Source organism: Pseudorca crassidens, chromosome 11 (assembly GCF_039906515.1).
Source record: "Pseudorca crassidens isolate mPseCra1 chromosome 11, mPseCra1.hap1, whole genome shotgun sequence".
Lineage (NCBI taxonomy): Eukaryota > Metazoa > Chordata > Mammalia > Artiodactyla > Delphinidae > Pseudorca > Pseudorca crassidens.
The window spans coordinates 93958019-93981741 of NC_090306.1; the positions used below are offsets into that span (position 1 = coordinate 93958019).

The following is a 23723-nucleotide window of genomic DNA, read 5'->3' on the forward strand; positions in this document are numbered from 1 at the left end:
GGGAATTCCTGAAAATGACCATTTTTTAGAAATACATAATAAAGTATGTTGGGATGAAATGCCATAGTGTCTGAAGTTTACTTTCAAGTATTTCAGCAGGGAAAAAGGAAAAGAAAATGGATAGAGCAAATGTAACAAAAACACAATAATTATTGATGAATATGTGAGAAGTCATTGTACTATATCTCAATTTTTGAGTATGTTCAAGTTTTCTACAATTATTATTTTAAATTTGGCTATTCTTTTATGACCTCCATAAAGCGAAGAACTCCACATTAAACACAGAAGATTGAGCAAACTTGTGCTGAGAATACACAAGTGGCTCTGAGCTGATGTCCTCCAAGGTCTGTCCCTGCCTCCCTCTCCATCCTGCTGCTTTCCTACACATATGCTCTCACCCTGCCAACCGAAAACAACCTATTTCCCCAAACAGACCACGATCCTTCATGCCCCCTACAAGCTTTTGCATATTCTGCACCTTTCCCTGGTGGTTTCTTCCAACACCTCCCTCAATGCCATCTACCTATCTGGTCTACCTCCAAAATTCAGCTCAAGTGTCAGACCTTCAGTGAGAACTTTCCTGACCCCATCTGCTACGTAGAATGGACCCTCCCTCTCTGGAGCTCCCACTGTGCCTTGTGCACTATAATGATTATTATAGTACGTATCACAATGTATTGGAATTATCTGCCTTTGTATCCGATTTCCCCACCAGGCTAACAGCTTCTTGAGAATATAAGATTTCTCATTCATCTCTGTATCCAGTGATTAACACAGGGCTTGGCACACGGTAAGTGCTAAACAAATGTCTGTTGAACAAATAAATGAGAGATCGAATGAATAAATAAATGAATGAAAAAAATCTATACATCCAATTGCAATCTATTGATCGGGTAGAGACGAGTCCCGAAAGAGCATCGGCTCACTAAGTGATTTCTGCAAACCAGCTGTGCCTCCCTCACCACCTGAGTCTCCCTTGGTCTAAATATGGGATCGTTGCAAATCCCAATACAGAAAAGACTCCAGGACGCTGATATTAAGACAAAGCACGAAGCACAATTTCTTTATATGCCTCAGAAACAGACACCAAAAACAATTTTTAAGAGGAGCTGCAGAAATTGTCTCCAAATTGATCTTGGAAAGGAGAGCTTCGTTGGCAGCTACCATTCTGTGTGGGTAGCGCTCAGAACAACAGGGCCATGGGATAGGAAGGCAGATTTGGGCTCAATATCGAGAACTTTCTTGAGGCAAGTTCCCCATTTTCTGAAGAAGTTCCCCATTTACCCAAAAGTGAACAGTTACTTACCAAGCACCTATGGTTCCAGGTGTTGGGTTACTCCCAGGAACAGCATAGAAAGGTAACTACCCTTGGAAATGACGTGCTGGATAAGCCAAGGCCAAGTCTGGGCGATTCCAAGAATATTGCTGAGGGGTCCTTTCAACCTAGATCCCCAGACATTGGACCAGATAATCTCTACAGTTCCTTCCAAATATCAGAGCTGTTCTTCTTGTCCTAATGCTCCTTTCCCAGTTATAAATTTCACATAGTGGCTTCTAGGCATCTTCTAGGGAGACTGGAGAAGATACTAAATATCTTCTATCAAAGAATGTAAACTGAATCATATCTCAACAAAGGGAGATAGAGGGAGGGAGGGAGGGGGAATGAAGGGAGGGAGGGAAAGAAGCGAGAACCTCAGGGACAAGAACCCAGACAGGCAGTCTGAGCAGCAGATCCACAGGGCAAGGGTGGAAGAGGGGCAGAAATTAAGGCCACTGGTGTCATCTAGGTGAGAGATGACAATAACAGTGGTGGACACAGACCTGGGAAAAGCTGGGGGGAAAATGTAAACTTGAGAAAGCAAGAACCATGTGCCTCTGGTTTGCCATTATATTCAGAACTTGGCACATAAGAGAGAACACAAAATTGAATAAATATATAGTAAGGGAAGTGGGTGGGAGGGGACAAAAGCAAGAGGGCCATTATGGTTGGGATGATTGGGGTGAGGGGAGCTTTATGTATGTGAGAGATATGAAGAGTACAAGAAATAAGGAGAAATGAGTATTAAGAAGTTTTGTGGGCTTCCCTGGTGGCGCAGTGGTTAAGAATCTGCCTGCCAATGCAGGGGACACGGGTTCGAGCCCTGGTCTGGGAAGATCCCACATGCCGCAGAGCAACTAAGCCCGTGAGCCACAACTACTGAGCCTGTGCGTCTGGAGCCTGCGCTCCGCAACGGGAGAGGCCGCAACGGGAGAGGCCGCAACAGTGAGAGGCCTGCGCACCGCGATGAAGAGTGGCCCCCGCTCGCCGCAACTGGAGAAAGCCCTCGCACAGCAACGAAGACCCAACACAGCCAAAAATTAATTAATTAATTTTTTTAAAAAAAGAAGTTTTGTTATGCCTTTTAATGCCAATTCTCTGTCATTTTCTCAAGAGGATTGCAATAAAAAATTAAATTGCCTGTTCAGCTACTTTTGGGTTCTGGACCGATCATTCTTTGCATGAGATTCCTGTTGAAAACAGATAAAAAGTGGCCTACAATTTATATGAGTGACGATGTTTTTAACATGATAGGAGACCACAGCATTAGTCAATCGGCAATGATATCTTTGAGATGCCTGTCTTATGCAAAATGAGAACGCCATAGAATTAGCTCGACATACAGCAAACTTAAAAGTCATTCCTGAGGTTCACTGATCTACAGTCAACTTGTTGTCTGGTCTTGTTAGATTGTCCAAATTTCCTTTTTGTGTTTTTTTCATGCCCTAGCTAAGGAAGAAGGCAGGAGTGGAGAAAGGACCAATGAGAAGATTTGTTGTGTGTGGTTTTAACAGGCAGTGACAGGTCCAGCACCTTGTGATACAAAAGGCCCCAGTAGCTCATGCAGCATGGGTTGTCCGAAGCAGCAGGAGAGGAACTCTCGGATGGATGTGCAACAGAAGTTAGATTCCCTCTGACTTCCCAGCGGGTCAGTGGGCCACTGGACTGGATGACCTCTCCACTGGTGGGCACGGAAAATACTCTTGCCCTTGCGTTGTTCTGGGAACCAGACACTCCTCCATCATTCCACTAAGGAACCACAGCCTTCAACATTTTCTTCCACTTCAATACAAAGTATTACCTGAATTAATTCATGCAAAAGTCCCAAGAGTTAGCTATAATTGGCCTAATTTTATAGATCCCAGGGTCACACCGCTAGTAAACAGAGAAACATGATTCTCAGATCCAGTTTTCCAACGACTCTGTTATGGACTGAATGTTTGTGTTCTCCAAAATTCACATGTTGAAGCCCTAACCTCCAGTGTGACTGTATTTGGAGATGGGGCCTTTAGGGGGGTAATTAAGGTTAAATTAGGTCATAAGGGTGGGGCCTTAATCCTATAGGACTAGTCTCTTTTATAAGAAGAGGAAGAGACACCAAGGATCTCTCCCTCTCTCTCTTTCTCTCTCTCTTTCTCTCCCTCCCTCCCTTCCTCTCCCTCTCTCTCTCTCTCTCTCTGTCTCTCTCTCTATGTCTCTCTCTCCCCTCCCCCCACCTGCACAGAGAAAAGCCCATGTGAGGATATAGTAAGAATGCAGCCATCTGCAAGCCAGCAAGAGAGCCCTCATTAAGAAACAAAATCAGCCAGAACCTTGATCATTGACTTCTAGCTTCCAGACCATGTGAAAATAATCGTCGTTCAAGCCACCAGTCTGTGGCCCATTGCTCAGCACCTTCTTAACGTGCCCCTGTCACCTGCCCCTCCCTCTGAACTTTGCTCATCCTACTTCCCTGCACTTAGGTCCCTTTCCTGGCTTAGATGCGCCAGCACCACTCAAATCTCTGAACAAGCATCACCTTCTCCAACAAAACGTTCCCGACCCTCCTTACGCTGGCCCTGTACAGATGTCCGTAATCATGACGGCAACAAAAAACATTTATTAAGCACTAAGTGTAACCAGGCACTCTGCCACGCATGTGTCATTTACTCCTCCCATCCACTATTTCTATCCACTTTATCAAATAGGCACTATTTCTACCCACTTTGCAGATGAGGAAACTGAGGGTAAGCACCTTGCCCAAGTAAGTGGCAGGGCCCAGATTCGAACCCTGGCAGTCTGACTCCAGACCTTGTGACTCTGCAGAGCAAGCGCCAGACCTTGGCCAATCTCACAGCACGTGAACACCTGATCACCTGCCCTGTTTATCACTTCGTCTCCTCCCACCAGACTGTGAGCTCGGCAGGGGCTGGGACCTTGTCGACCCATCTCTGCATCTCTATGCCTCCACTGCCCAGCACAACGCCTGGTGCATCCTGGGCCTCACAACGGCTTGGGGAATGAATGAACAAATGAATGAATGAATGCCTCGACCTCACACTGGTAGCCACCTGTCACAGAGATCAGAAAATCTGCAGTGCCTTTGACTGTGGTTATTAACAAAGAACCTCAGTGTGGGATAATGAAAGTTACAGCGTGTGCCGTCTGTCCACACGACCTCCCTCTGTCTCCATGCACACATGTCTGAGTGAACAGATAACACAGGCTGAGATTTACTTAAAAGGCATTTAACTCAGCTCGCACGTCTGCCAACCAGGCCTATTACTTGCAGTAATCTATTCCATGCATTACCATTTTGAGTGCCAGCGCGGAGGGACTGTGGTGGGTTGGTAGGGTTATTTTTCCCCCTCTCGCCAGTTGAGTTATTGTCTGCTTTTGTGGAATAAATTGCTGTAAGTTGAGTCACCAGCACTCCAAAATGGGCGAAAATATTCTAGATGCTCTATGGGCAGCTGACAACATTACAGAAATACACAAAGTGTATGTCCAAGTTTACACAGATGGTGATGAGTTGTGAGGGATGTCGGGAGAAGGGAAGGGGTGGGGGGTGGCCTCAGGCAGAGAGATGCTCACAACATGCTATTCCTCCTGCAACGGGGTTCAGTCTCTAGGAAGGGAGTTTGGGAGGTGAAATGCCAAGAAGATTTCAGCTACGAGGATAAACAAGGGGGCTGATAGCTGGAAAAACCAGCTTGGGAAATAAAATAAAACCAGCCTATTAGGGATGGTATTGGGGACATTGCTGGTGCCCTGCTCATATCCCCTTTGATGGCTCTTACCTGTCCTGCGTGACCATCACCCAGCTTCTAGGTGCTTTGATTCTCAAGGCTACACCTGTAAACTCTCTTTGGAAGCCTGCCCTTTGGGCTACTGGAGTGACTTTGAAACTCTGCAGTCCACCTCCCAACCCCAATCTCCAACCCCGTCCCCCCAGCCCCACGACAGCTCTCAGCCAGTGACTGTCTGGTGTGACAGCACGAAAGCCCAGAGCCCAAAGCTCCGAGTGGGGAAGTGTTCTGAGGTTTAATATCCACTCCAGAGCTTCCCACGGAACCAGAATGATGCTGCGGCTTCACCTAAGGTCGCGCGGCTGCTAGGCTTCTTCCCCTTCCCTGTCCTCCTTTCCCAACTTGCTTACAGGTTTCTCTGCGGAGCATCTCCTTAATAAACCACGTGGACACAAAGGTTGGTCTCAGGATCTGCCTCTGGGAAAGGACCCAGGGTTTGCAAGTCAGGAGGATTCTAACAACTGCAAGGGTCTGTGGGAGTGAATTGTGGGAAATCCAGGAGCTGATGAGGCAGAAGTGTCCAGGGGAATTGAATGGGAGTTGAGGGCAGCAGTGGGATCCCCAGAAAATCCATCTGGCACCTGAAAGAGCAGGTCAGCTCCACCGACCACTCCAAAGATCTGGAAGGCATGTGATGACACTACCAGGCAAATAAGAACCTTCCTGACCCCTTTTCCTCCTACCCTCCACATGCTCCTACCCAATGCTCCACAACCCCAGAGGAGCCAGAAATAGGAACTCTCAGTGGGAAAAAGAAAAGGACCATCCCCTTCCCAAAGCCAGAGCCCTACCTGCAGTCGGCCCAGCTGGATGGGGGAGGGAGGCATCTTACCTTGGAAACACACTGAAGTGCTGACTAACAGATTGGACTGTACATTCCAATTTCCGAACAAACGTTCTGTTTTCTATCTTAAAGTGACCACAGGGGTTTCTCTTGCCTCAGCTGACCCACAGAGCCATGAGGACACCAGAATTTTCCTCCAGCACCAGGGAAGGGACAACTCTTCTAAAGCCAGGGTTAGAGGGACAGGAGGAGACAATAATAAAGTGACTTTTAGAATTACACCTCACAAGTCCTGAAAGTTCGACACACCAGGACACATATAATAGACATTTGTCATGGGTGTTATTATTACCATCTGTACTGTAATTGATTTGCTGCATATAATGGTTTCTTATGACCCTAAGACAGACATGTTGTCAATGGGAACACTCTGGTGAGAACAGAGACAGAAAGATCAGTTAGGAGGCTGCTGGGATGAGGGATGATGTAGCAAATGCCAGGACTGGCTACCTAAAGCCATTTGCATTCCCCTTTCCCCTGCCTCCCTCTCCTATAGAGCCTGGAAAGTGAAATACTCACCTCCCCAGATTCCCCTGAGACCCGTGGGAGTCATGTGACATGGTTCTTGAGACGTAGATGGAAGACTCTAGAGAAGGGTCCCCTTCCCAAATAAAAAGACAAAGGCTCTCAATTAATAGGAGTGATGGCCTAGAATGTGGAAGTGATACTCAGAGAAGCAGCAGCTATCTTGTGACCATGAGAACCAATGCCAACGCTGAGGATGGTGGAAGAGAAAAAGTAGGAGGAGGGCTTCCCTGGTGGCGCAGGGTTGAGAGTCCGCCTGCCAATGCAGGGGACGCGGGTTCGTGCCCCGGTCCGGGAAGATCCCACATGCCGCGGAGCGGCTGGGCCCGTGAGCCATGGCCGCTGAGCCTGCGCGTCCGGAGCCTGTGCTCCGCAACCAACGGGAGAGGCCACAACGGTGAGAGGCCCGCGTACCCCAAAGAAAAAAAAAAAAAGTAGGAGGAGCCAGGGTCTCTGACGACATCCTTGGGCTTCCGTTCCGATCCTGAAGCGCCTGTCCCAAACTTCTTGTCGCATATGATCAATTCACCCTTTACTTTTTTAAGCCACTACAGCAGTTTCTTGATACTCAGTCCTAGCTGATCTGAATGATGAGGGCTTGACCTAGAGAAGCTGTAGAGGGACAGAAGGGGGAATGCGGGGGATGCTTCGGAGATATCATTGATAAGACTTGACACCTGATTGGACATGAGAGGAGGAGGGAATCAAGGATGAAGAGTGAGTGTCTTGCCCTAGATAAGGAATAGAGGAGTAGAAACAGATTTTAGTGGACAGAGCTAAATCCTCACCATTTTAACAAGTTGCTAAGAACTGAACTGTGTCCCCCTAAAATTCATATGTTGAACCCTAATGTGATGGCATTTGGAGCTGGGGCCTTTGGGAGGTAATTAAGTTTACATGAGGTCATGAGGGTAGCGCCCTCGTGATGGGACTAGTGAGCTTATAAGAGGAAGGGATACCAGAGCTGTCCCCCTACCACATGAGGACTCAACGAGAAGGCTGCCAGCCAGAGAGAGCGTTCTCACCAGGAACCCAATCGGCCAGCACCTTGACCTTGGACTTCCAGCCTCCAGAATACTGCGAAATAAATATCTGTTCCTTAAGCCAGCCAGTCTATGGTATTTTGTGTGGCAGCCCGAGCAAACTAATACCTAAGTACTGTACCTAAGTACTGTGTGTTGTGCTAATGAATGAGTTTTTTCTCCTATTGTCTCAAAGTTGTACATAAACCCCCAAATTTAGGACAATGGACACCAAATACTCTCACGTCTGAACAGAGCTGTGACACAGCCACGGAGGAGGATCTAAGAGCAGACAGAAGCACCTCTGCCCCCCAGTCATCCCCCCTCCCAGAGCCCCTCCAGCCTCTATCAGCAGAAGAGCTAATATCTAAATTTAAGGGGATGCATTAGAGAAGAGAGCCTTGATCTAGGGGGAGAGGGCGGCCACTTTTCCTTTCCTGCCACATACCCCTCCCCTCCCCCAGCCAACCTCAAGAAAACCACTTACAAAGATTAGGGCTCAGTCTCCCTTTGGGTTCCCCCAGAAGGAGACCTTGACACAAGGGTTGAAGGACAAGTGGTTCACTTGAGAGATGATCCCAGGAAACACCAAGAGGGCAGTGAGAAAGAGGAGGGGAAATGAGGGCAGTGAAAAGGGTTTGGTTATTGAGCAAGGGACCCCTTGAACAACGGAGCTGAATCCCGCTGGGGAGCGCTGGGGTCAGGGAGGAGCACGAGCCCCAGAGCTATCCCCCATCAAGGGACAAGGGGACAATGGGAGTTAATTCACCAACACTCATTAGCCATCAGCTGGGGGCTGCTGCTGGGCTGTTGATTCCCTGCACTTCTGTCTGCCACTCCTGCCAAGGCCCCCGTAGAAAGCTCTGGGATAAAGAGATGCAGGGGCTGCCCCAGAAGTCAGCAAGTGAGCACTTTGGGGGGGGCGGAGCACGCCAGCACCTGCTCCAGGTGGCCTGAAAGGAAGGAGGCTGAGTCTGTGTTAATGTCGTAGGCTTTCCAACTTTCCCTCTAACTCAACGGGGAAGAAAAGAATTGGAGAGAGAGGATGGAGGAAGAAGCTGTGAGCTCCACCGTCAGCAACGGCACGGGGGCGGGTGGTAAGGATGGCCAGGGGGCAGGACCGTGGAGAGGTCTCCACAGGGCCCTCGGAGAAACCCACACAGGGGCCCCTTGGCTCTCAACCTTCTCATCCCCCACCCCGTGCGGGTCCCTGCTGCCCTGGGTCACGTGTGCGCTGCAGGGAGGGAAGAGGGCACGAACTAGAATGTGGAATTGAAGTTCTCAGCTGCAAATAACCAGAGAGCTGTGGGATCCGCCTGCAGCAGTATGAGAGGGAGACAGTAGTGTGTATTGCGCCCCCACGTGGTCAAGAAGGTCCAATACATCCACATGGCGATGCTACTGAGTACCAGACACACAGCCCTGTGCTTGGCATCGGCGAGCTCGGTTAATCTGCTCAGCAACATTACGAGCAAGGCATTACCGTCCCGATTGTACAGCTGAGAAACGTGAAGCTCATGAAAGCCACACAGTTTGCTGAGAATCGTACAGCTGATGTGTAGCGGAGTCTAAATTCAAACCCAGGCAGCTCCGCCTGACTTTTAGGTTAATTTTAGATGCCTCGTTCATTGACTGGTAGGTGGATAAACAAATCATGGTATATCCATACAATAGAATACTACTCAGTCATAAAAAGGAACAAACTACTGCTGCAAGACAGAACATGGGTGAATCTCAAAGACATTACCATACGTGAAAGGAGCCAGGCACATTCTGTGGGACGCCATTTCTGTGAAATTCCAGAAAAGGCAAAATACAGGGACAGGAAGCAGATCAGTAGTCGCCAGGGCCAGAGATGGGGGAGGCAAGGGGGCCATGAGGAAACTGGTGGGGGTGCCAGAAGTGTTCTATATCGTGAGCATGGTAGAGCTTATGCTCTCGTGTGCCTTTGCCAAGACTGAGATAGCCGCTTGAAATGGTCAATCACATTATATACAAATTATACCTCAATAAAGCTGATAGAAACCTTGGACGCCTGAGTTGGAAGTGCCAATGGAAATATCATGGCAGAGATGGGTCTGGAGTTCAGAGGACGTGCTTGGCTGCAGAGTTTGTGAGTCATCGGTGTATCGCACAATAGACACCTGGGGAGTGGAGGAGCTTACCGAGGGAGAATATGCAGAGCAAGAAAGGCAGAAAAGGGAGCATGCAACCCTGCAAAACCCCAAAATTAAAGGGGCAAAGCTCAGGAAGGAGACTGCAAAAGAACATTCAGAGCAAGGAAGGAAAATCAGAAATGGTGTCCAAGAAGTGACCAGAGAGGGCTGTTATGTAAGCCCTTGGTTCTTCCTTGGCTAATGTGGCTCTGGAAACCAGGATGGCAGAGTGGGAGGAAAAGTGAAGCTAATGGGGGCAGCAGAGGGGGACAAGGCAGGAAGGGAGCAAAGCTTTTCCTCGTGCTTGAGCGGGTGCTGAGAAAAGGGTAGCTGACCCTCTCCCCATCCCCCTGCCCACGCTACCCACCCAGCATCATCCTTGGGTCCTCAGACACAGAAACCCAGAAAACCACACCCTGCTGAGGACTCCAGACCTCCCCCAAGGGTGTTAGCAGAACCAAGGGGGTTCTGGCCATGTTAAGGCACAGGCTGGGTGCAGGGGTGGGAGGTGGCAGAAACAGAGAAATTAAAAGTCAGATGAGAGGCAGCAGAGGAGAAAAAAGGAGAGAGAATAGAGAGAGAATCTAGAGAAAATCTCTGGCCAGGAGGGGCCTCAGATGAATTCTAGACCGCCTCCCCCACCTCGGAAATTGAGCAACTGAGACAAAAGAGGAGAAAGAGGAAAAGATAAAAGCAGTGACACTGGCCGATGTTTGCGCCTCGTTTATTCACTCAACAGACATGTGTAGACAGCTTACTGTGTGCTACAGGCCAGGAATCAAGGTCAAAAAGGGCAGAGTCCGGCTCTCTGGGGGTCCAGAGTCCAAAAGAGGGGACAGCCACGTCCCGTGGAAAGTTACTCTCTGTGCTGCTCACGAGGGTCAGTGTCTCAAAGCTCCCAGCCCTTAGTTCTCAAAGTATTTGCATGAGCCGGGGTCAATACAGATTTGGGGGGTCTGAAGCTTATTCGGAGATGCCTCTTGTGGAAAAATAATTCAAAATTATAAATGCAAAATTGGGTACAAAAGTAGAAGGGGTCTGTGCAAGTGAGAGACCCTGAAGCTTAAGCTTTTTTGGCTTTTATAGCAATTCCTGCTCTGACCACACTTAAATTGTAGGGAAAGTAAGTACTTCTAAACTGGGCCAGCAGTGCCCTCTAGTGGAAACGCAGAGGAAAGCCTCAGAGAGCCCCAAAGCTCGGACACAGCTGCCCCGCACAGCACAAAGCCAGGCAGGCCAATTTGGCCATCGGCTTCCCTGAAGTTTCTCATCAGCCCCACCTTCCAACCCCAGAGTTGTGTCATTATCATTAGAGGTTCAGAGATCAGCATGTACAGTTACCTGCAGTTGGATCTGAGGCAAGTAACTACCCTTCTGAACTTCAGTTTCCTTTCCCATAAATAAGATGTATCTGTATACGATTAAATTAACTGTCTACTTTGAAGGGTGGTTCTAAGGATTAAATAAGATGACTCACATGTAAGTGCTTTATACAAAGGGCAGTTTGATGTGTACGTTATTTTTTAAGGAAAATGTATCGACACTGACCTATGTTTCTGCTTCTCAATCAACTCTTCTGAAGAAATCACCTTTACTATGCCCCCAAGACGGACCATGCAGGGCCCCAGTTACACTGTGCAGGATGGAAAGGGGGTGTGTGTCTACCTCATGCACAACCCTGCAGCCCCCAGGAGAGTCAGGTGGGAGTTTATTCATCTCCGGAGCACCCCCAGCATTTCCCTTACAAAAAAGTCTTCTAAAAAGTCGGTGTGGGGACTTCCCTGGTGGCGCAGTGGTTAAGAATCCGCCTGCCGATGCAGGGGACACGGGTTTGAGCCCTGGTCCGGGAAGATTCCACATGCCGCAGAGCAACTAAGCCCGTGCGCCGCAACTGCTGAACCTGCACTCTAGAGCCCGCGAGCCACAACTACTGAGTCCGCATGCCACAACTACTGAAGTCCGTGCGCCTGAAGCCCGTGCTCCGCAACAAGAGAAGCCACCACGGTGAGAAGCCCACGCACCACAACGAAGAGTAGCCCCCACTCGCCACAACAAGAGGGAGCCCACGCGCAGCAACGAAGACCCAATCAACCAAAAATAAATAAATAAATAATAAATTAAATAAATAAATAAATGGCCCCAGTGGGACTTCCCTGGTGGTCCACCGCCTTCCCTGCGCTTCCACTGCCAGGTGGCCCAGGTTTGATCCCTGGTCGGGAAACGAAGATCCCGCAAGCCACACAATGCAGCCAAAAATAAATTAATAAATAAATGCCCCTAGTGATGAAAATGAATAAATAAAATTTGGTACATTGCCGCCATAGAATACTATACAGCTGTGAAAGTAAATTACCTGGTTGTGTACGTGTCAACACAGATGGACAGCAAAGACAAAATTCTGTGTCTGTGCATTCTGCAGCTTGGTTTCTGAGGCCTTCTCTTCTTTTTCCTCCCTGATCAGTCCAGCTAGAGATTTATCCATTTTATTGATCTTCTCAAAGGATGACCTTTTGAAAATAAAATAATTGGAGTAATTTTAGACTTACAGAAAACTTGCAAAGATAGTCCAGAAAGTTCTCATACACCCCCCCACCCACCCAGTTTCAGGTTCCCTTTATATTACTATCTCACATTACTGTTGTATATTTGTCAACTCTAAGAAACCAACACTGATACATTATTATTAACAAAACTCTAGACTCTGGATTTTCCAGGTTTTCTATTAATGTCCTTTTTCTGTTCCAGGATCCATTCTGGAATACCACTTCATGTTTTGTTGTGTTAGTGTCTTCTGGTCTGTGACAATTTTTCAGCCTTCCCTGGTTTTTCATTACCTTGACAGTCTTGAGGAGTACTGGTCAGGTATTTTGGAGAAGGTCCCTCAATTTGGGTGTGTCTGATGTATTTTCTTGTGATTTGGCTGGAGTAATGGATGTAGGGGAAGAATACCTCAAGGTGAAGTGTCCTTCTCATCTGGCATATCAGAGATGACTAGTATCATTTGGTTAAGGTAGCATTTGTCAGGATTCTACATCAGCACTTACTATCTTCTCTTTCCATAATTTACTCTTCAGAATTGAGTCACTAAGTCTAGCCAACTCTCAAATGGAGAGGTGGGAATTAAGCTCAACCTCCTGGTGGGGGCCAGGGGTGTCTGCATATACTATTTGGGATTCTTCTACAATGCATATTTGTCTCTTCTCCTTTATTTATTTATTTATTCATTCATTCATTCATTCTTTTATATCATTACAGACTCATGTATATTTATTTTATAATCTGTGTTACGATCCAATATATCATTTAGTTTGTTGCTTGAATTGCTCCAGCTTTGACCATTGGGAGTCCTTTCAGGCTGATTCATCTGTCCCTTTGACATACCCTCACCCCTTCTCTCTTTGTTAAGAACTCTCCTTACTTTCTGGTACTACGGACTGCTCTAGGCTCATTTGGATTTTCTCTTCCCCAGCCTAGAATCCATTTTTCAGTCTCATTTCTTTTCTCTATTTTTCCTCTGCTTTCCACTTTACTGATTTCTGCCCTTCCCTTTATTACTTCCTCTCTTCCACTTATTTGGAGTTTAATTTGCTCTTTTCCTCTCATTTCTTAAGGTGAAAGTTGATGTCCTTGATTTAAAACTTTGAGACCCGTCTTTTTTTTTTTTTTAAGATATTGGGGGTAGGAGTTTATTAATCTATTTATTTATTTTTGCTGTATTGGGTCTTCGTTTCTGTGCGAGGGCTATCTCCAGTTGTGGCAAGCGGGGGCCACTCTTCATCGTGGTGCGCGGGCCTCTCACTATCACGGCCTCTCTTGTTGAGTAGCACAGGCTCCAGAGGCGCAGGCTCAGTAGTTGTGGCTCACGGGTCTAGTTGCTCCGTGGCATGTGGGATCCTCCCAGACCAGGGCTTGAACCCGTGTCCCCTGCATTAGCAGGCAGATTCTCAACCACTGCGCCACCAGGGAAGCCCTGAGACCTGTCTTTTGCTGATAGATGTATTTAGTGCTATAAATTTTCCCCTAAGCACTACTTTAGCTGCATCTCACAAATTTGGATATGTTTTATTTTCATTCTAATTCAGTTCAAAATACTTTCTAATTTCCCTTTTATTTTTGGACCTATGCATGATTTAGAAGTATATTATTTCATCTCCAGATATTTGAGAATTTTCCAAGTATCTTTATGTTATTAATTTCTAATTTAATTCCATTGTTGTTAGAGAACATATTTTATATGACTTGAATCCTTTTTAAATTTATTAAGACTTTCTTTAGGGCTCACTGTACAGTCTATCTATCTTGGTAGATGTTCCATGTGCCCTTACAAAGCATGTATTGCTGTTGGGTGGAATGTTCTGTTAATGTCAATTAGGCCAATTAACATGCTGCTCAAGTCTTTAGTGGCATTCCTGATTTTCTGTTTACTTATTCTATCGGTTATTGAGAGACGGTTGTTGAAATCTCTGATATAATTGTGTATTTGTCTATTTCTCCTTACAGTTCTATCAGCTTTTGCTTCATGTATTTTGAAGCTCTGTTATTGGACCATAAACATTTAAGATTGTTATGTCCTCTTAATAAATTGACCTACTTATCATTGTGAATAACCCCCCCCCCTTTCTCTCTGGTAATATTCTTTACTCTGAAATCTACTTTGTCTAATAGAAAAAGTTACTCCAGCTTTCTTTAGAATGTCTTAGGCTGCTGTAACAAAATACCACAGACAGGGTGGCTGAAACAACAAACATTTATTTCTCATAGTTGTGGAGGCTGGAAGTCCAAGATCAAGCTGCTGGCAGATCCAGTGTCTGGTGAGAACCCACTTTCTGGTTTGCAGAGGTCTTTTCCTCATTGTATCCTCACATGGCAGAGAGCAGAACAAGAGAGAGGAAGAAAGCTCTCCTACATCTCTTTTTACAAGGGCACTAATCCCATTTGTGAAGGCTACATCCTCATGACTCTATTAACTCACAAAGGTCCTACCTCCAAACACCATCACATTGGGGATTAGGTTTCAACATATGAATTTGAGGGGGCAGGGGGAACTTCAGTCTATAGCACCATATTTTTTTCCATATTTTACTTTTAATTTATTTGTGCTTTATATTTAAGGTGGGTTTCTTATAAGCAGCATATAGTTAGGAGGTTTTTTCCCCAACCTGTCAATTTCTTTTATTTTTGTATTGTTTACGCCATTTCCATTTAATGCAATTATTGATATGGTTGGTTTCAACCTACCATCTTGCTACTTGTTTTCTGTTTCTCCCATCTTTACTTTGTTGCCTTTTCTCTCTTTTTCTGCCTTCTTTTGGACTAATTAAGTATTTTTATGATTTCCTTCTATCTCTTTCTTTGGCTTATAAGCTATAACTCTTTTGAGTGTTTCTGTGATTGCTTCAAGATTTACACTATACATCTTTAACTTATCTCAGTCTGTCTTCAAGTGATATTTACCACTTCATATATATTACAAGGATCTTTCAACACTTTACTTCCTTTTTTACCACTCTTGACCTTTGTGATGTTGTTGTCATTCATCTTATTTTACATATGTTTTTAAAAACCCACAATTCGTTGTGACTATTTTTGCTATTAAAAGCCAATTTTCACTTAAAGAGATTTCAAAGAAAACAAGCTTTCACATTTACACACATAGTTACCACTCCCAGTGCTGTTTATTCCTTTATGCAGATCCAGATTTCCATCTGGGATCATATTCCTTCCACCTAAAGGAATTCCTTTAACATTCTTGTGAAGGTCTGCTGGTAATGAAATTTTTAGCTTCTGAAATTATTTCTTTTTTACATTTTTATATCAGTTATAGCTTCATTTGAAAGATACTTTTGCTGGGTATAGAATCCTAGGTTGACTTCTTTTTCAGGACATTACAGATGGTGCTCCACTGTCTTCTGGTTTACACTGTTTCGAACAAGAAGTCTGATGTCATCCTTATCTGTGCTCTTTTTTGTGTAATATATGTGGGGTCCCAAAGGTCACCCACATATTCAGAAATCTGTTAGAAGGACTCATATGATTCACCATATAGCTGTACTCATGGCTAAGATCAATTATAGCAACATATAAGAATACAATACAGTAAGGATACACGGTAGGGGTACACAGTGAGTATACATAAGGGGAAAAGACACAGGAACAGCCTGGAGGAACCCATGTACAGACTTCCTTATGCTCTCTCTCCCATAAGTCGTCACACAGTGCACTCTTCCCCTACAGTAAAAATGACGGAACATGTGTGATATTCCTACCCAGAGAAGCCCATTGGATACTCAAAGCTTATATTGGGGGGTTGGTCATGCCAACTCTGCCTAGCATGTACTAAAATTCCAGACCTCCAAAGAGAAAGCAGGTGTTCATCTTAAATCACATTGTTTGCACGAATGGCAGGCACAGTGCGCCACTCCTACCAGTTAGGAAAGGGTGGAAACCCCCCACCCCAAAATCCAACTTCACAGACACCAGCCAAGGGCCAAATTTTCTAAGGATAGTAGTCTTAGGCCTGCAATGTTAAGTCTTTTCTGCACAAAATGTCTTCTTTTTCTATTTATGCCTTTAAGATTTTCTCTCTATCACTGGTTTTAAGCAATTAGCTAATGATGTGCCTTGGTGTCATTTTCTTTATGTTTGTGATTTTGGAAAATTTGGAAAATTTGATACCAATATTTCTTCAAATAGTTTTTTTGTATCCTCTCTCTCTCCTCTCTCTCCTCTTTCAGGGACTCAAATTACACTTACATTAAACTTAATCTTTTCCTACAGCTCACTGATACTCTTCATTTTGGTGGTGGTGGGGGTCTCTTCTCTCTGTTTCATTTTGCATAGTGTCTCTAGCTATATCTTAAAGTTCAATAAACTTTTCTTCTTCAGTGTCTAATTGACCATAAATCCCATTTAGTATATTTTCCATCTCAGACATTGTAGCTTTCATCTCTAGAAATTTTATCTAAGTCTCTTATTTTCTGATATTTTTGATGTCTTTACTGAAATATAATTGACATGTATTAAACTGCACATATTTAAAGTATGATATTAGATGAAGTTTTGACATATATAAACACCAATGAGACAATTGCCACAATCAAGGTAATAAAATAATATAGAGCGCATCCATGGACCACAGTGGAATCAAACTAGAAACAAAGATACAGAAAAATTTCCACGTGCTTGAAAACTAAGCAACACACTTTTAATAATCCTTAAGTTAAAGAGGAAGTTTCAAAGAAATAGACAAATAACACTGAATGAATATAAAACATATGAAAATCATGGGACACAGCTAAAGCAGGGACAAGAGGGAAATGTATAGCATTAAATGCACACATTAGAAAAGAGGAATGTGGGTGACATCAGAAACATGGCAGAGTGAAAAATCTACCCTTGTCTCTCCCCGTCAATCTACAGCCAGTAAAAAAAAATCCACAACTCAACAAAGGTGCCTCTGCCCAACATAACAGGTCGCCGAAGAATTTCACACATTTGCATGTCTAAAGGTGGGTGGGCTGTAACACACAGAGGAGGGAACAGCAGCCATGGTTCCTGCAATCCTACCCCTCTGACCAGGCACAGAGCCCACAGCTTCAGAGAACCCAGGGACAGCAAGGAAGGCAGCACACATGACTCCAGTCACCCAACCACACCAGTGCCCACTGCCACTGCTAACCGGGCAGCAGCAGCAGTGAGGCCTGGGACCCCATCCCTCCAGCTGCTGAGGCACCCGTGATCCCAGCCCCCGCCTCCCTCCATTCACAGTGGCAGAATTCATGAACCCAACAACAATGGACAAGGTAGAGGCACCTGCACGACCCTGGCTTCTCCCCCTGCATCGCCCCCCTCCCTCCACAGCAGCAGAGCCTGTGACTCAGGGGGTCCCAGACGCAAGGGAAGAGCCCGCCATCCCAGTGATGACAGAGGCTCTGGCAGAAGCAAGGCAGCAAACACCCAGGTGGCACAAGAAGCAACAACAAAGGCACAGAGCCACACCTCTTGCAGAGCCAGTGGAGGCTGGGAAGTGCCACGCTCAAATTTTACCAGGGGCAGCTCAGGCAAGAGAAACCAAGAATGTGTATGACAGCGCCACCTACCAGAAAACAAAAGAAAGGAATCAAACACCTAACCTGTCTTTTAATATCAGCAGAGGAATAATTCATCAAACAACATGAAGAGCCACAGTAACACTACACGAAAAGAAAGTGACAATTCTCCAGAAGCCAAACTTAAAGTCACAAAATATTGCAATCTAATGGATAGAGAATTCAAAACAGCTGTCACGGAGAAACTCAACAAGATGCAAGAAAACACAGGAAGGCAGTTTAATGAGCTCACGAATAAAATTAATGAACAAAAAGGATATTTTACCAAAGAGATTGAAATTCTAAAAAAGAACCAAACAAATTCTGGAGCTGATGGACACAATAAACGAGATAAAGAATGCATTAAAAAGCATTGGAAATACAGCAGACTATATCGAAAAAAAGAATTAGTGAGCTCAAAGACAGAAATCTAAAAATGATACAAGAGAAAAGGTAAACAAGACATTTTTAAAATGAGGAAATCCTACAAGAGCTATTCAACTCTTTTAGGAAGGGCAGCATTAGAATAATGAGTATCCCAGAAGGAGAAGAGAAGGAAAAGGGAGCAGACAGATTATTTAAAGAAATAATAGCTGAGAACTTCCCAAACCTGGGGAAGAAACTGGATATATAAGTCCATGAAGCTAAGAGAACACCTAATTACCTTAATGCAAAAAGACCTTCTCCAAGACACATAATATTAAAATTGCCAAAAGTCAGTAACAAAGAAAGAATTTTAAAGGCAGCTGGGGGAAAAGGATGGTAATCTACAAAGGAACTCTAATTAAGCTATCAGCAGATTTCTTAACAGAAACCCTACAGGCCAAGAGGGAGTAAAATGACATTCTCAAAATACTGAAAGATTAAAAATTTTCACCCAAGAATATTCTAGGGGAGTTGCCTGGTGGTCTAGTGGTTAGGATTCAGCACTTTCACTGCCGTGGCCTGGGTTCAATCCCTGATCAGAGAACTGAGATCCCACAAGCTGTGCAGTGTGGCCAAAATTTTTTTAAAAATTCTATACAGCAGGGCTTCCCTGGTGGCGCAGTGGTTGAGAGTCCGCCTGCCGATGCAGTGGACGCGGGTTCGTGCCCCGGTCCGGGAAGATCCCACATGCCGCGGAGCGGCTGGGTCCGTGAGCCATGGCCGCTGAGCCTGCGCGTCCAGAGCCTGTGCTCCGCAACGGGAGAGGCCACAACAGTGAGAGGCCCGCGTACTGCAAAAAAAAAAAAAAAAAAAAATTCTATACAGCAAAGTAGTCATTCATATATGAACAAGAAATAAAGACCTTCCCAGACAAACGAAAGCTGAGGGAGTTCATCAACACTAGACCTGCCTTATAAGAGATGTTGAAAGGAGCTTTCTACCAGAAAAAAAGCAGTCAAAATACACAAAACTTTGAACGAGGTCATAAGCAGACAGAACCAGAAAACTGCAACTCTCTATCAGATTGTATAGGTTTTTACATGATGCTCTATTACAGCATAAAGGTTAAAGGGAGAAAAGAAGAAGGCAGAAAAATAACTACAGCTAGCTCAGTTTGGTAACAAACTCACAACGTAAAACGGGATCATTTAAGACAAAAGAAACATAAAAGGGTAAGAGGTAAAGGATAGAATACATAAAACTAAATGAAGATAAGATGCAAGCAACAGAAAAAGGACTACTTTATCTTTGAGGCATTTTATACAAGCCTCCGGGTAACCACAAAACATAAACATGGAGCATAGAAACGCCATATTTTTAAAAAAAGGAAATTCAGAAAAATACAGAAAACCACCAAACCAAACTGGCAGCCAGAAATACAAGGAAAAGAAACAATAGACATATAGAGCAATCAGAAAACAGAAAATAAAATGGCAGTATCGGGACTTCCTTGGTGGCGCAGTGGTTAAGAATCCCCCTGCCAATGCAGGGGACACAGGTTCAATTCCTGGTCCGGGAAGATCCCACATGCCATGGAGCAACTAAGCCCATGCACCACAACTACTGAAGCCTGTGCTCCTAGAGCCCGTGCTCCACAACAAAAGAAGCCACCACAATGAGAAGCCTGCACACAACAAAGACCCAACGCAGCCAAAAATAAAAATTAAATTAATTAATTTTTTAAAATGCAGTACCAAATCCTAATATATCCATAATCTCCTTAAATGTAAATGGATTGAATTCATCAATCAAAAGACACAGAGTGGGACTTCCCTGGTGGCCCAGTGGTTAAGAATCCATTTGCCAATGCTGGGGACATGGGTTCAACCCCTGGTCCAGGAAGATCCCACATGCCATGGAGCAACTAAGCCCACGCACCACAACTACTAAGCCTGCGCTCTAGAGCCCGCAAGCCACAACTAGTAAGCCCTCGCGCAACAACTACTGAGCTCATGCACCACAACTACTGAAGCCCACATGCGCTAGGTCCTGCATGCTGCAACTACTGAGCCCATGTGTTGCAACTACTGAAGCCCATGAGCCTATAGCCCATGCTCCACAACAAGAGAAGCCATCACAATGAGAAGCCCCTGCTTGCCACAACTAGAGAAAGCCCGTGCACAGCAGTGAACACCCCAACGCAGCCAAAATAAATAAATAAAATTTTAAAAAGACACAGAGTGACTGGAGGGATTAAAAAACAAGACCCAGGGCTTCCCTGGTGGCGCAGTGGTTGGGAGTCCACCTGCCGATGCAGGGGACACGGGTTCGTGCCCCGGTCTGGGAAGATCCCACATGCCGCGGAGCAGCTGGGCCCGTGAGCCATGGCCGCTGAGCCTGCACATCCAGAGCCTGTGCTCCGCAACAGAAGAGGCCACAACAGTGAGAGGCCCACGTACTGCAAAAAAAAAAAAAAACAAGACCCAACTATAAGCTGCCTCCAGGAAACATACCTCAGCTCTAAAGACGCACATAGGCTAAAAGTGACGGGATGGAAGATAATACTTCAAGCCAATACTTCAAGCCAAAAGAAAGCAGGTGTGGCCATCCTCATATCAGACACAATAGACTTCAAGCCAAAAAGGTAACAAGAGATAAAAATGGACAGTATATAATAACAAAGGGGACAATTCATCAAGAAGACATAATAGTGATTAATACCTATACACCAAACATAGGAGCACCAAAATATATAAAACAATTATTAACAGACCTGAAGGGGGAATTGACAGCAACACAATAATAGTAGGAGACTTTAACACCCTGCTTACATCAGTAGATAGATCATCCAGACAGAAAATCAACAAGGAAATAGCGGCCTTAAATGAAACGTTAGACCAGATGGATGTGATAGATTTGTACAGAATATTCCAACCAAATGCAACATACATATTCTGTCAAGTGCAAATGGAACTTTCTCAAGAATAGACCATCTGCTGGGACACAAAACAAGTCTCAGTAAAGCTAAGAAGATTGAAATTAAAGACTGAAATTTAAGAAGGCTGAAATTGTATCAAGCATATTCTCTGATCACAATCGAATGAAACTAGAAGAAAACTGCAAAAATCACAAATATGTGGAGACTGAACAACATGCTACTGAACAACTATTGGGTCAACGAAGAAATCAAAAAGTACCTGAAGACAAAGGAAAATGAAAATACAACATACCAAAATCTATGGGATACAGCAAAAATGGTACTAAGAGGGAAGTTTATAGTAATACAGGCCTACCTCAAGAAACAAAAATCTCAAACAAAGAATTTAACCTTACACCTAAAGGAACAGAAGGGACATACCTCAACATAATAAAAGCCATATAAGACAAACCCACAGCTAACATCATACTCAATAGTGAAAATTGAAAGCTATCCCTCTAAAATCAGTAACAAGACAAGGATGCCCACTCTCACCACTCTTCTTCAACATAGTATTAGAAGTCCTAGCAAGAGCAATTAGGCAAGAAAAAGAAATAAAATGCATCCAAATTGGAAAGGAAGAAGTAAAACTGTCATTATTTGCAGATGACATGATTTTTATATATAGAAAACCATACAGATTCCATCAAAATACTATTAGAAATAAACGAATACAGTGAAGTTGCAGGATACAAAATCAATATACAAAAATCTGTTGCATTTCTATACACTAACAATGAGCTAGCAGAAATAGAAATTAAGAAAATAATCTCATTTACAATTGCAATAAAGAAGAATAAAACACCTAGGAATAAATTTAACCAAGGAGATGAAAGACTTGTACATTGGAAACTACAGTGAGTCCCCTACATACAAACGAGTTCCGTTCTGAGAGTACGTTTTTAAGTCCAATTTGTTCAAAGTTAGCCTAGGTACCCAACTAACACAATTGGCTATATAGTACTGCACTGTAATGGGTTTATAATACTTTTCACACAAATAATACATAAAAAAACAAACCTTGAAAAGTACAGCAGTACCAGCTACATCGCTGCTGCTTTTACGCTTGCTTCCAGACATGCTGTGCTTGAAATAAAGATACTGTACTACTGTACTCTACACAGTACTGTAAAGTACACAAAAGCGCAACCACTTGTAGAGGATGCATGCACATGACAATGTATGACAGACGTGTGAACTAACTTACATGATTGGACATGTGACACACATTCATATCTTTGAAAGTTCGAAACTTGAAGGTTTGTTTGTAGGAGACTTACTGTATAAGACATTGTTAAAAGAAACTGAAGACACAAATAAATGGAAAGATATTCTGTGCTCATGGAATGGAAGAATTAATGTTGTCAAAATGTCCTTATTATCTAAAGCAATCTACAGATTCAATGCAATCCCTATCAAAATCCCAAGGACATTTTTCACAGAAAAAGAACAAAAGATATATAGTTTATATGGAACCACAAAAGACCCCAAACAGCCAAATTATTCTTGAGGAAAAAAAGAACAAAACTGGAGGTATCACACTCCCCGATTGCAGACTATATAACAAACACATAGTAATTAAAACTGCATGGTATTGCAAGACAAATAGATGTATAGATCAATGGAAAAGAACTGAGAGCCCAGAAATAAACCCACACATATATGGACAATTAATTTACAGCAAAGGAGCAAAGAACATACAATGGAGAAAGGATAGTCTCTTCAATAAATGGTGCTGGGGGACTTCCCTGGTGATGCAGTGGTTAAGAATCCACCTGCAGGGGACACAGGTTCGATCCCTGGTCCAGGAAGATCCCACATGCCATGGAGCAACTAAGCCCGTGTGCCACAACTAATGAGCCTGTGTACCACAACTACTGAAGCCCACATGTCTAGAGCCCATGCTCTGCAACAAGAGAAGCCACCGCAATGAGAAGCCCACACACCACAACAAAGAGTAGCCCCCACTCACCACAACTAGAGAAAGCCCGCAAGCAGCAACAAAGACCCAATGCAGGCAAAAATAAATAAATAAATAAATTTACATAAACAAATAAATAAATGGTGCTGGGAAAACTGGATGGCCACGTGCAAAAAAATGAAAATAGACCACTATCTCACACCATACACAAATTATTTCAAAATGGGTTAAAGACTTGAATATAAGACCTGAAACCATAAATCTCTGAGAAGAAAACATAGGCAGTATGCTCTTTGACATTGGTCTCAGCAGTATCTTCTAGATATGTCTCCTCAGGCAAGGAAAACAAAAGCAAAAATAAACAACTGAGATTACATCAAACTAAAAAGCTTCTGTACAGCAAAGGAAACCATCAATAAAATGAAAAGACAACCAAGCAAATGGGAGAAGATATTTGCAAATGATATATCCAATAAGAGGCTAATATCTCAAATATATAAAGAACTCATACAACTCAACAGCAAAAAAAAAAAAAAAAAATACAACCCAGTTTAAAAGTGGGCAGAGAAGCTGAATAGGCATCTTTCCAAAGAAGACATACACACTGCCAACATGTACATTAAAAGATGTTCAACATCACTAATCATCAGAGAAATGAAAGTCAAAACCACAGTGAGCTATCACCTCACACCTGTTTGGATGGCTGTTATCAAAAAGGC

The 23723-nt window shown here is 44.1% G+C and overlaps 1 long non-coding RNA gene across 1 annotated transcript in view; it reads right to left on the reverse strand.

Moving 5' to 3' along the window:
- The window catches only part of LOC137202400 (uncharacterized), a 123512-nt gene that overhangs the window by 94726 nt on the left and 5063 nt on the right, over window positions 1-23723 (reverse strand). Inside the window, exon 2 of the long non-coding RNA XR_010932588.1 lies at window positions 12007-12160. This is a non-coding gene — a long non-coding RNA (uncharacterized lncRNA). The remainder of the gene's footprint in view (window positions 1-12006; window positions 12161-23723) is intronic.